This window comes from Myodes glareolus, chromosome 9, assembly GCF_982192425.1.
Source record: "Myodes glareolus chromosome 9, mMyoGla1.1, whole genome shotgun sequence".
Lineage (NCBI taxonomy): Eukaryota > Metazoa > Chordata > Mammalia > Rodentia > Cricetidae > Myodes > Myodes glareolus.
The window spans coordinates 20,600,738-20,605,458 of record NC_142034.1 but is presented as its reverse complement, the minus strand read 5'-3'; positions in this window follow the sequence as shown (position 1 = coordinate 20,605,458).

The window sequence follows — 4,721 nt, the reverse complement described above, 5'->3', positions numbered from 1 at the left end:
CCGGCCCCTCCCTGCCGCGGCGCGCGGGGTCGGGGCAGCGCGCGCGGGCGGAGGCGCGGCGCGGGCCCGGAGGGGCGGAGCGCGGCCCCGCGGCCCCCTTAGCAGCCCTCGCCCTGCGCATGGACCGCTCCCGGTGGACACCTGCTCCGCCGAGAATCCGATTTTGCAAACATTGATTGAGCGCGCTGCAAGTGCCAGGCACTGTGCCAGGGACTGGGGCTTCAAAGCCGATCGAGGCAGAGAGGCTGCACTGGGACATTAGCAAGCCTAACAGAGGGTGGGGGTGGGCACCCCGCAGCAGCCCGGCCAACCCGCTGCAACAATACTGCGTGCTGCGAAAGATTTATCGGTGCACGCTGCCCTGAGGGACGGGGAGGAGCGAGGGAGGAGAAGTGCGGCTGGGAAGAAGGCGGCTGGATTCTGCATGGGTGGGAGGGGGTGGGGCTGCATGGAAAAGGACTAATGTCCAGGGACTTCACCAAGGGAATGAGCTCCGAAATAACTGGCTTCTATTGTGCTCTCTCTGCCCCTACATACTCCTGGGATCACATGGTATTAGCCCCAGATATAGACACCAAAATTATTTCCTCGCTTCTGTTAAGGAAACTGAGGCTCGGGTATTGAAGTGTGTGTGTGCAGGAACCAGTAGGAAGGTATGGCTGAGTGAGCAGGTGGCTGGGGATCTTAAAGGTTGAGGCGTGGCCTGGTGGGTGTGTCCCCTCCCCTCAAACGTAGCAGAAAAGAACATTGCACCGCATACTACGAGGATTAGAATACACATGTTCCGGAGAAGTAGTTGGGAGTCAGCCCTTGTAGCTTGCAACGGACAGGCTGTGAGAATCAACAAATGTCACTAAGACATTTTCCCCTCATTCCTCAAATATCAGCCACCCCAGTGTTCCTCAAATTGTCGTGTCTGTGAGCCACCTGAGGCTTGTGTAGAGTAGCATCGGCCTTGTGTTTCTGACAGGCGCCCAATGGTGTGATATGGACAGACTTCAGGCCACATTTAGAGTAGAGAAAAACTAGGAAACAGCTTTTTGTTTGCTTTTATTTTTATTTTTTGTTTTGAGACAGGATCTCACTTTGTGGTCCTGGCTGGCCTGGAATTCACAGAGATCCACCTGCCTCTGCCTTCCAAAGGCTGGGATTAAAACAGGGCACCGGCCACAGGGATGTTTCTACTGGTGCTTAACTTTGAAAACTAGCAAAAAACAACTGATGCTTTCTTTATTCGAGCACCAACAAAGGATGTTCAGACAGTGGTTTTGTGCAGTGTGTGCACACACACACACACACACACACGTGCAAAAAAAGAGAGAGCACTCAGCCCCTACCTCACACCATACACAAAAGTTAAATTTTTAAGTGATCCAAAAATGTAAGTAAATTGACACAACCCCAAAGGGAAACAATATAGTTAAATACTAGTGTAGGCACAGATTTCTTAGAAAAGATTTTTTTAAAACTGCATAAATGGATGGGATAAAAATCTGAACCATGGGACTGGAGATGGCTCAGTGGCTAAGAGCACTTGCTACTCTAGCAGAGGACCCAGGTTCTATTCCCTGCACCACCTCAGACCTCTCACAATAGTCTGTGACTCCAGCTCCCTTGGGCCTCAGCAGGTGCCCTCACCCATGTGTGCACCACACACAGACACAGACACATCCACATGATTAAAATAAACCTTTCCCCAAAACAAAAACCTGTTATTTAAGAAATGAAAGAGACTGAAACCAGTCAGAGTGACTCGTGCCTGTAATATCAACGCTCTGGAGGCAAGAGGATTGCTTCAAGTTAAAGGCCAGCCTGGGTTACATAGTGAAATTTCAAAAGTTTGTGTCAAAAAAGTCAGAGAGAAAGAGGGGAAAAAAAGAGAGACAGGGCTGAAGGGAGGGAGGGAGGGAAGAAGGGAGGGAAAAAGAAGAGAGAATATACAGACATGGGTATCTCAATCCTTGTTCAATATTTGTGGTCAGACATTGTGGTACAGGCCTGGGCTTAAGACTGCAAACCCAAGCACACACCTTTAATCCTAGCACTCAGGAGGCAGAGAGGCAGATGGATCTCTGAGTTTGAGGCCAACCTGGTCTACAGAGCGAGTTCTAGGACAGCCAGAACTATGCAGAGAAACCCTGTCTCAGGGTGTTGGCTGGGGTTGGGGGAAGACTGTAAGCCAAGCCTGTGCTACATTAATAAGACACTGTTTCCAAAAAAGGGGGGCATGAGGCGGGAGGCATTGTGATGCTGGGGAGATAGCTGGGGGGGGGGGGGAAGAGGAGAGAGGCATTGTGATGCTGGGGAGATAGCCGGAGGGGAAGAGGGGAGAGGCATTGTGATGCTGGGGAAATAGCTCAGGGGGGCATAAGGAGGAGGCATTGTGATGCTGGGGAGATAGCTCAGTGCTTGTTGCAAAAGCATAAGGACTTGTGTCTGAGCCCCAGCAACCACACGTAAAAACTGGGCATGGTGGCGCGTGCTTTGGAGGCAGACATGTGCAGGTCCCTGATCTCACTGGCCAGAGAGCCTATTCTAATTGGTGAGCCCCAGGTCCCAGCTCCTGAAGAACAACAACTTCTGCCACTCTCATTTGTATGCATATACACACTCACAGGTGCACACACACACACACACACACACACACGCATTCACGCACAGGAAAACCACAAGCTGGGAAGAAATATTATCTGATGAAGAACATGTACCCAAAATAAAGAACTCTTGCCGTTTAATAATAAAAAGGCAAGAAGCCAAAAATATTGGACAAAAGACACAAGCATGCATTTCACTAAAGAGGATACACAAATCACATATTGCCATATGGGAAAATGCTCACCCAACATCATTCGTCATCATGGAAATGCAAATTAAAACCTGTCAGTTCCCGCTGCCATAACAAAATACCACAGGCTGGGTATAATAAATAATAGAAGTTGATTGCTTAGGAGCTGGAAAGCCCAAGCTGAAAGCACAAGTAGGATCATGACAACGGCACCATGCGTACGCGTCCCTCACACACACACAAACAAACACACACACACACACAAACACACACACACACAAAAGCGAGGACAGGAAGGAAGAGACACTGTGTTCTCACACAGAAGACAAGGGTGCTACTCCCCGAGTACCGTGTTAAGGGCACTAGGTACTCATGCCTGTTGTCGGGCGAGTGGATAGATGGTGCTGTGTATCTGTACGGCTCTGTCCAAGTTTGCTCTACTGTTGCTGTGATAAACTACTCTGCAATGGGAGGGTCTTTTTCAGGCTCACATTCAAGGGCCCAGGACATCGCAGTGGGGAATTCAAGGCAACTGGGGCTTGAAGCAGCTGATTACATAGTATCTGAAGCCACGGGGCAAATGGTGAGAAGTGTATGTTACTACTGCGTTCCTTTTCTCGGTTTATACAGTTCAGGATCTCAGACAGGGATCCACAGTGGGCAAAAGCTTCAACAGTTAACTCAGTCAAGATAATCCCCCACATACATGCCCAAAGAATTTCCCCAGAACAGGCTGGGTGGCATATGCCTGTAATTCCAGCACTTGGGAGGCTGTGTCAAGATCAGGAATTCAAGAATAGCCTAGGCTACATGAAACCCTGCCTCTAGGTGGGGGTAGGAGGGAGATGGTTGGAGGCATGGCTCAGCAGTTCAAAGTGTTTGTATTTTATCATGATGACCAAAGTTCAAATCCCAGAATCTACACCGAGTGGCTCAAAATACATGTGACTGTGACTCCAGGTATCCAACACCCTCTTCTGGCCTCCAAGGGTACACGCACAGAAAAGCACACGTGTGTGTGTGTGCGCGCACACACACACACACACACACAGAGAACAAAAAATATTAAGGCAAACTCTTATAAAAAGAAATAAAATAGAATTGTATATGTCCTCAGTGCAGAGGCTATTTGAGCATACAGGTTAGAGGAAAAAGCAATCTAAGAAAGAGAGGGATCTGAGGGGATGAGAGCTGAGTCTCACCACGAACAGGAGATACAAGGGCAGAGTGGATGAAAACGACCGGGAAGCCAAGACATGAGTCAACCAGCCAGAGCTAAAGTGCCTGACGCAGAGGTCATAGCAGGAGGAGCTCTGACTCCAGGGGGACGAAGGAGTAAGAGAGAACTGCTTGTGCACAAAGAGCGAATAGGAAGCCGGATCCAGAAAAGGTAGATGCCAGCAGTTCCAGAAGAGATGGCAGAGACTGCCTCCGGCTACAGGTGCTCCTGGCTTGGCATGGCAGTCAGCCCAGGTTCCAAAGGGAACGGGGAACAATTCCAAGAGAGGAAATGGGCTTGAGCCCAGCCGGGCATCTCCAGGTGAGCTGAGTCAGAGAAGGACAGCTATAGCGAGAATTCTCAGTCTCATTTGCATCTCAGTGAGAAGCAGGTGGGTACATATGCCAGCGGTAGAGCACCCGATTAGTGCGTGCCAGCCCCCTGCACCACACTTAAAAAAAAATAAACAAAAGTTTAGCATTAAGTTCTCAAATATGCACACAGGAAAGTCCATAAGCCAAACTCCCAGAGCAATAAAACCAGAACACCTGTGCAACCCACACTCTGATGGAAAGGTAAATATTGGCGGCTCCCAAAATCCCCTGCAGACCTCTGACTCGCAGCTTCCATGCTCTGATTTACGGCTTAATCATAAAGTATGCAGATGTCATACATTGCTAATCAGCCTGGTCCATTCTAGACCTCCCAGAATCGACT